Source organism: Lepisosteus platostomus, chromosome 8, assembly GCF_059453375.1.
Source record: "Lepisosteus platostomus isolate fLepPlt1 chromosome 8, fLepPlt1.hap1, whole genome shotgun sequence".
Lineage (NCBI taxonomy): Eukaryota > Metazoa > Chordata > Actinopteri > Semionotiformes > Lepisosteidae > Lepisosteus > Lepisosteus platostomus.
Genome location: NC_142618.1, coordinates 1,981,710 through 1,991,087, shown reverse-complemented (window position 1 = coordinate 1,991,087; position 9,378 = coordinate 1,981,710).

The window sequence follows — 9,378 nt, the reverse complement described above, 5'->3', positions numbered from 1 at the left end:
ATGAGTTTCGAGCATGCTTGGGTACTCGTGTGATCTGAGTGACTCAGTTTTGGAATACAACTGTCGCGTGGTACACCGCGACCTCCAGGCACCCCGGAGTTTCTGAAAAAAAATTTTCTGCGATTTTCACGAAACCACTTTTCTTCAACTTGAATTGGTCTAAAAATCCATCCCTGAAAAGAAAAATTCTCTGAGTAGTTTGGAAATGCTGATCCTTACCCTACCTGGGGTGTCCACTGAGCATTTCCGCAAACTCTAGTTGAACTGCTCTGGGCAATGGATTTTGACATGTTACCCAAACCAAAAGGAATGAGTGGGAAACAATCAAGACAACAGATAGAAGCACTTGCATTTGAATGAGTTTCAAGCATGCTTGGGTACTCGTGTGATCTGAGTGACTCAGTTTTGGAATACAACTGTCGCGTGGTACACCGCGACCTCCAGGCACCCCGGAGTTTCTGAAAAAAAATTTTCTGCGATTTTCACGAAAGCACTTTTCTTCAGCTTGAATTGGGCTAAAAATCCATCCCTGAAAATAAAAATTCTCTGAGTAGTGTGGAAATGCTGCTCCTTACCCTACCTGGGGTGTCCACTGAGCATTTCCGCAAACTCTAGTTGAAGTGCTCTGGGCAATGGATTTTGACATGTTACCCAAATCAAAAGGAATGAGTGGGAAACAATCAAGACAACAGATAGAAGCACTTGCATTTGAATGAGTTTCAAGCATGCTTGGGTACTCGTGTGATCTGAGTGACTCAGTTTTGGAATACAACTGTCGCGTGGTACACCGCGACATCCAGGCACCCCGGAGTTTCTGAAAAAAAATTTTCTGCGATTTTCACGAAACCACTTTTCTTCAACTTGAATTGGGCTAAAAATCCATACCTGAAAATAAAAATTCTCTGAGTAGTGTGGAAATGCTGATCCTTACCCTACCTGGGGTGTCCACAGAGCATTTCCGCGAACTCTAGTTGAAGTGCTCTGGGTATGGGATTTTGACATGTTACCCAAACCAAAAGGAATGAGTGGGAAACAATCAAGACAACAGATAGAAGCACTTGCATTTGAATGAGTTTCAAGCATGCTTGGGTACTCGTGTGATCTGAGTGACTCAGTTTTGGAATACAACTGTCGCGTGATACACCGCGACCTCCAGGCACCCCGGAGTTTCTGAAAAAAAATTTTCTGCGATTTTCACGAAACCACTTTTCTTCAACTTGAATTGGTCTAGAAATCCATCCCTGAAAAGAAAAATTCTCTGAGTAGTTTGGAAATGCTGATCCTTACCCTACCTGGGGTGTCCACTGAGCATTTCCGCAAACTCTAGTTGAACTGCTCTGGGCAATGGATTTTGACATGTTACCCAAACCAAAAGGAATGAGTTGGAAACAATCAAGACAACAGATAGAAGCACTTGCATTTGAATGAGTTTCAAGCATGCTTGGGTACTCGTGTGATCTGAGTGACTCAGTTTTGGAATACAACTGTCGCGTGGTACACCGCGACCTCCAGGCACCCCGGAGTTTCTGAAAAAAATTTTTCTGCGATTTTCACGAAACCACTTTTCTTCAACTTGAATTGGGCTAAAAATCCATCCCTGAAAATAAAAATTCTCTGAGTAGTGTGGAAATGCTGATCTTTACCCTACCTGGGGTGTCCACAGAGCATTTCCGCGAACTCTAGTTGAAGTGCTCTGGGCATGGGATTTTGACATGTTACCCAAACCAAAAGGAATGAGTGGGAAACAATCAAGACAACAGATAGAAGCACTTGCATTTGAATGAGTTTCAAGCATGCTTGGGTACTCGTGTGATCTGAGTGACTCAGTTTTGGAATACAACTGTCGCGTGGTACACCGCGACCTCCAGGCACCCCGGAGTTTCTGAAAAAAATTTTTCTGCGATTTTCACGAAACCACTTTTCTTCAACTTGAATTGGGCTAAAAATCCATCCCTGAAAATAAACATTCTCTGAGTAGTGTGGAAATGCTGATCCTTACCCTACCTGGGGTGTCCACTGAGCATTTCCGCAAACTCTAGTTGAAGTGCTCTGGGCAATGGATTTTGACATGTTACCCAAATCAAAAGGAATGAGTGGGAAACAATCAAGACAACAGATAGAAGCACTTGCATTTGAATGAGTTTCAAGCATGCTTGGGTACTCGTGTGATCTGAGTGACTCAGTTTTGGAATACAACTGTCGCGTGGTACACCGCGACCTCCAGGCACCCCGGAGTTTCTGAAAAAAAATTTTCTGCGATTTTCACGAAACCACTTTTCTTCAACTTGAATTGGGCTAAAAATCCATCCCAGAAAATAAAAATTCTCTGAGTAGTGTGGAAATGCTGATCTTTACCCTACCTGGGGTGTCCACAGAGCATTTCCGCGAACTCTAGTTGAAGTGCTCTGGGCATGGGATTTTGACATGTTACCCAAACCAAAAGGAATGAGTGGGAAACAATCAAGACAACAGATAGAAGCACTTGCATTTGAATGAGTTTCAAGCATGCTTGGGTACTCGTGTGATCTGAGTGACTCAGTTTTGGAATACAACTGTCGTGTGGTACACCGCGACCTCCAGGCACCCCGGAGTTTCTGAAAAAAAAATTTCTGCGATTCTCACGAAACCACTTTTCTTCAACTTGAATTGGGCTAAAAATCCATCCCTGAAAATAAAAATTCTCTGAGTAGTGTGGAAATGCTGATCCTTACCCCACCTGGGGTGTCCACTGAGCATTTCCGCAAACTCTAGTTGAAGTGCTCTGGGCAATGGATTTTGACATGTTACCCAAATCAAAAGGAATGAGTGGGAAACAATCAAGACAACAGATAGAAGCACCTGCATTTGAATGAGTTTCAAGCATGCTTGGGTACTCGTGTGATCTGAGTGACTCAGTTTTGGAATACAACTGTCGCGTGATACACCGCGACCTCCAGGCACCCCGGAGTTTCTGAAAAAAAATTTTCTGCGATTTTCACGAAACCACTTTTCTTCAACTTGAATTGGTCTAGAAATCCATCCCTGAAAAGAAAAATTCTCTGAGTAGTTTGGAAATGCTGATCCTTACCCTACCTGGGGTGTCCACAGAGCATTTCCGCGAACTCTAGTTGAAGTGCTCTGGGCAATGGATTTTGACATGTTACCCAAACCAAAAGGAATGAGTGGGAAACAATCAAGACAACAGATAGAAGCACTTGCATTTGAATGAGTTTCAAGCATGCTTGGGTACTCGTGTGATCTGAGTGACTCAGTTTTGGAATACAACTGTCGCGTGGTACACCGCGACCTCCAGGCACCCCGGAGTTTCTGAAAAAAAATTTTCTGCGATTTTCACGAAACCACTTTTCTTCAACTTGAATTGGGCTAAAAATCTATCCCTGAAAATAAAAATTCTCTGAGTAGTGTGGAAATGCTGATCTTTACCCTACCTGGGGTGTCCACAGAGCATTTCCGCGAACTCTAGTTGAAGTGCTCTGGGCATGGGATTTTGACATGTTACCCAAACCAAAAGGAATGAGTGGGAAACAATCAAGACAACAGATAGAAGCACTTGCATTTGAATGAGTTTCAAGCATGCTTGGGTACTCGTGTGATCTGAGTGACTCAGTTTTGGAATACAACTGTCGCGTTTTACACCGCGACCTCCAGGCACCCCGGAGTTTCTGAAAAAAATTTTTCTGCGATTTTCACGAAACCACTTTTCTTCAACTTGAATTGGGCTAAAAATCCATCCCAGAAAATAAAAATTCTCTGAGTAGTGTGGAAATGCTGATCTTTACCCTACCTGGGGTGTCCACAGAGCATTTCCGCGAACTCTAGTTGAAGTGCTCTGGGCATGGGATTTTGACATGTTACCCAAACCAAAAGGAATGAGTGGGAAACAATCAAGACAACAGATAGAAGCACTTGCATTTGAATGAGTTTCAAGCATGCTTGGGTACTCGTGTGATCTGAGTGACTCAGTTTTGGAATACAACTGTCGTGTGGTACACCGCGACCTCCAGGCACCCCGGAGTTTCTGAAAAAAAAATTTCTGCGATTCTCACGAAACCACTTTTCTTCAACTTGAATTGGGCTAAAAATCCATCCCTGAAAATAAAAATTCTCTGAGTAGTGTGGAAATGCTGATCCTTACCCCACCTGGGGTGTCCACTGAGCATTTCCGCAAACTCTAGTTGAAGTGCTCTGGGCAATGGATTTTGACATGTTACCCAAATCAAAAGGAATGAGTGGGAAACAATCAAGACAACAGATAGAAGCACTTGCATTTGAATGAGTTTCAAGCATGCTTGGGTACTCGTGTGATCTGAGTGACTCAGTTTTGGAATACAACTGTCGCGTGGTACACCGCGACCTCCAGGCACCCCGGAGTTTCTGAAAAAAAATTTTCTGCGATTTTCACGAAACCACTTTTCTTCAACTTGAATTGGGCTAAAAATCCATCCCAGAAAATAAAAATTCTCTGAGTAGTGTGGAAATGCTGATCTTTACCCTACCTGGGGTGTCCACAGAGCATTTCCGCGAACTCTAGTTGAAGTGCTCTGGGCATGGGATTTTGACATGTTACCCAAACCAAAAGGAATGAGTGGGAAACAATCAAGACAACAGATAGAAGCACTTGCATTTGAATGAGTTTCAAGCATGCTTGGGTTCTCGTGTGATCTGAGTGACTCAGTTTTGGAATACAACTGTCGCGTGATACACCGCGACCTCCAGGCACCCCGGAGTTTCTGAAAAAAAATTTTCTGCGATTTTCACGAAACCACTTTTCTTCAACTTGAATTGGTCTAGAAATCCATCCCTGAAAAGAAAAATTCTCTGAGTAGTTTGGAAATGCTGATCCTTACCCTACCTGGGGTGTCCACTGAGCATTTCCGCAAACTCTAGTTGAACTGCTCTGGGCAATGGATTTTGACATGTTACCCAAACCAAAAGGAATGAGTGGGAAACAATCAAGACAACAGATAGAAGCACTTGCATTTGAATGAGTTTCAAGCATGCTTGGGTACTCGTGTGATCTGAGTGACTCAGTTTTGGAATACAACTGTCGCGTGGTACACCGCGACCTCCAGGCACCCCGGAGTTTCTGAAAAAAATTTTTCTGCGATTTTCACGAAACCACTTTTCTTCAACTTGAATTGGGCTAAAAATCCATCCCAGAAAATAAAAATTCTCTGAGTAGTGTGGAAATGCTGATCTTTACCCTACCTGGGGTGTCCACAGAGCATTTCCGCGAACTCTAGTTGAAGTGCTCTGGGCATGGGATTTTGACATGTTACCCAAACCAAAAGGAATGAGTGGGAAACAATCAAGACAACAGATAGAAGCACTTGCATTTGAATGAGTTTCAAGCATGCTTGGGTACTCGTGTGATCTGAGTGACTCAGTTTTGGAATACAACTGTCGTGTGGTACACCGCGACCTCCAGGCACCCCGGAGTTTCTGAAAAAAAAATTTCTGCGATTCTCACGAAACCACTTTTCTTCAACTTGAATTGGGCTAAAAATCCATCCCTGAAAATAAAAATTCTCTGAGTAGTGTGGAAATGCTGATCCTTACCCCACCTGGGGTGTCCACTGAGCATTTCCGCAAACTCTAGTTGAAGTGCTCTGGGCAATGGATTTTGACATGTTACCCAAATCAAAAGGAATGAGTGGGAAACAATCAAGACAACAGATAGAAGCACTTGCATTTGAATGAGTTTCAAGCATGCTTGGGTACTCGTGTGATCTGAGTGACTCAGTTTTGGAATACAACTGTCGCGTGGTACACCGCGACCTCCAGGCACCTCGGAGTTTCTGAAAAAAAAATTTCTGCGATTTTCACGAAACCACTTTTCTTCAACTTGAATTGGGCTAAAAATCCATCCCTGAAAATAAAAATTCTCTGAGTAGTGTGGAAATGCTGATCCTTACCCTACCTGGGGTGTCCACTGAGCATTTCCGCAAACTCTAGTTGAAGTGCTCTGGGCAATGGGATTTTGACATGTTACCCAAACCAAAAGGAATGAGTGAGAAACAATCAAGACAACAGATAGAAGCACTTGCATTTGAATGAGTTTCAAGCATGCTTGGGTACTCGTGTGATCTGAGTGACTCAGTTTTGGAATACAACTGTCGCGTGGTACACCGCGACCTCCAGGCACCTCGGAGTTTCTGAAAAAAAAATTTCTGCGATTTTCACGAAACCACTTTTCTTCAACTTGAATTGGGCTAAAAATCCATCCCTGAAAATAAAAATTCTCTGAGTAGTGTGGAAATGCTGATCCTTACCCTACCTGGGGTGTCCACAGAGCATTTCCGCGAACTCTAGTTGAAGTGCTCTGGGCATGGGATTTTGACATGTTACCCAAACCAAAAGGAATGAGTGGGAAACAATCAAGACAACAGATAGAAGCACTTGCATTTGAATGAGTTTCAAGCATGCTTGGGTACTCGTGTGATCTGAGTGACTCAGTTTTGGAATACAACTGTCGCGTGGTACACCGCGACCTCCAGGCACCCCGGAGTTTCTGAAAAAAAAATTTCTGCGATTTTCACGAAACCACTTTTCTTCAACTTGAATTGGGCTAAAAATCCATCCCTGAAAATAAACATTCTCTGAGTAGTGTGGAAATGCTGATCCTTACCCTACCTGGGGTGTCCACTGAGCATTTCCGCAAACTCTAGTTGAAGTGCTCTGGGCAATGGATTTTGACATGTTACCCAAATCAAAAGGAATGAGTGGGAAACAATCAAGACAACAGATAGAAGCACTTGCATTTGAATGAGTTTCAAGCATGCTTGGGTACTCGTGTGATCTGAGTGACTCAGTTTTGGAATACAACTGTCGCGTGGTACACCGCGACCTCCAGGCATCCTGGAGTTTCTGAAAAAAAATTTTCTGCGATTTTCACGAAACCACTTTTCTTCAACTTGAATTGGGCTAAAAATCCATCCCTGAAAATAAAAATTCTCTGAGTAGTGTGGAAATGCTGATCTTTACCCTACCTGGGGTGTCCACAGAGCATTTCCGCGAACTCTAGTTGAAGTGCTCTGGGCATGGGATTTTGACATGTTACCCAAACCAAAAGGAATGAGTGGGAAACAATCAAGACAACAGATAGAAGCACTTGCATTTGAATGAGTTTCGAGCATGCTTGGGTACTCGTGTGATCTGAGTGACTCAGTTTTGGAATACAACTGTCGCGTGGTACACCGCGACCTCCAGGCACCCCGGAGTTTCTGAAAAAAAATTTTCTGCGATTTTCACGAAACCACTTTTCTTCAACTTGAATTGGTCTAAAAATCCATCCCTGAAAAGAAAAATTCTCTGAGTAGTTTGGAAATGCTGATCCTTACCCTACCTGGGGTGTCCACTGAGCATTTCCGCAAACTCTAGTTGAACTGCTCTGGGCAATGGATTTTGACATGTTACCCAAACCAAAAGGAATGAGTGGGAAACAATCAAGACAACAGATAGAAGCACTTGCATTTGAATGAGTTTCAAGCATGCTTGGGTACTCGTGTGATCTGAGTGACTCAGTTTTGGAATACAACTGTCGCGTGGTACACCGCGACCTCCAGGCACCGAGGAGTTTCTGAAAAAAAATTTTCTGAGATTTTCACGAAACCACTTTTCTTCAACTTGAATTGGGCTAAAAATCCATCCCTGAAAATAAAAATTCTCTGAGTAGTGTGGAAATGCTGATCTTTACCCTACCTGGGGTGTCCACAGAGCATTTCCGCGAACTCTAGTTGAAGTGCTCTGGACATGGGATTTTGACATGTTACCCAAACCAAAAGGAATGAGTGGGAAACAATCAAGACAACAGATAGAAGCACTTGCATTTGAATGAGTTTCAAGCATGCTTGGGTACTCGTGTGATCTGAGTGACTCAGTTTTGGAATACAACTGTCGCGTGGTACACCGCGACCTCCAGGCACCCCGGAGTTTCTGAAAAAAAATTTTCTGCGATTTTCACGAAAGCACTTTTCTTCAGCTTGAATTGGGCTAAAAATCCATCCCTGAAAATAAAAATTCTCTGAGTAGTGTGGAAATGCTGCTCCTTACCCTACCTGGGGTGTCCACTGAGCATTTCCGCAAACTCTAGTTGAAGTGCTCTGGGCAATGGATTTTGACATGTTACCCAAATCAAAAGGAATGAGTGGGAAACAATCAAGACAACAGATAGAAGCACTTGCATTTGAATGAGTTTCAAGCATGCTTGGGTACTCGTGTGATCTGAGTGACTCAGTTTTGGAATACAACTGTCGCATGGTACACCGCGACATCCAGGCACCCCGGAGTTTCTGAAAAAAAAATTTCTGCGATTTTCATGAAACCACTTTTCTTCAACTTGAATTGGGCTAAAAATCCATACCTGAAAATAAAAATTCTCTGAGTAGTGTGGAAATGCTGATCCTTACCCTACCTGGGGTGTCCACAGAGCATTTCCGCGAACTCTAGTTGAAGTGCTCTGGGTATGGGATTTTGACATGTTACCCAAACCAAAAGGAATGAGTGGGAAACAATCAAGACAACAGATAGAAGCACTTGCATTTGAATGAGTTTCAAGCATGCTTGGGTACTCGTGTGATCTGAGTGACTCAGTTTTGGAATACAACTGTCGCGTGATACACCGCGACCTCCAGGCACCCCGGAGTTTCTGAAAAAAAATTTTCTGCGATTTTCACGAAACCACTTTTCTTCAACTTGAATTGGTCTAGAAATCCATCCCTGAAAAGAAAAATTCTCTGAGTAGTTTGGAAATGCTGATCCTTACCCTACCTGGGGTGTCCACTGAGCATTTCCGCAAACTCTAGTTGAACTGCTCTGGGCAATGGATTTTGACATGTTACCCAACCAAAAGGAATGAGTGGGAAACAATCAAGACAACAGATAGAAGCACTTGCATTTGAATGAGTTTCAAGCATGCTTGGGTACTCGTGTGATCTGAGTGACTCAGTTTTGGAATACAACTGTCGCGTGGTACACCGCGACCTCCAGGCACCCCGGAGTTTCTGAAAAAAATTTTTCTGCGATTTTCACGAAACCACTTTTCTTCAACTTGAATTGGGCTAAAAATCCATCCCTGAAAATAAAAATTCTCTGAGTAGTGTGGAAATGCTGATCTTTACCCTACCTGGGGTGTCCACAGAGCATTTCCGCGAACTCTAGTTGAAGTGCTCTGGGCATGGGATTTTGACATGTTACCCAAACCAAAAGGAATGAGGGGGAAACAATCAAGACAACAGATAGAAGCACTTGCATTTGAATGAGTTTCAAGCATGCTTGGGTACTCGTGTGATCTGAGTGACTCAGTTTTGGAATACAACTGTCGCGTGGTACACCGCGACCTCCAGGCACCCCGGAGTTTCTGAAAAAAAATTTTCTGCG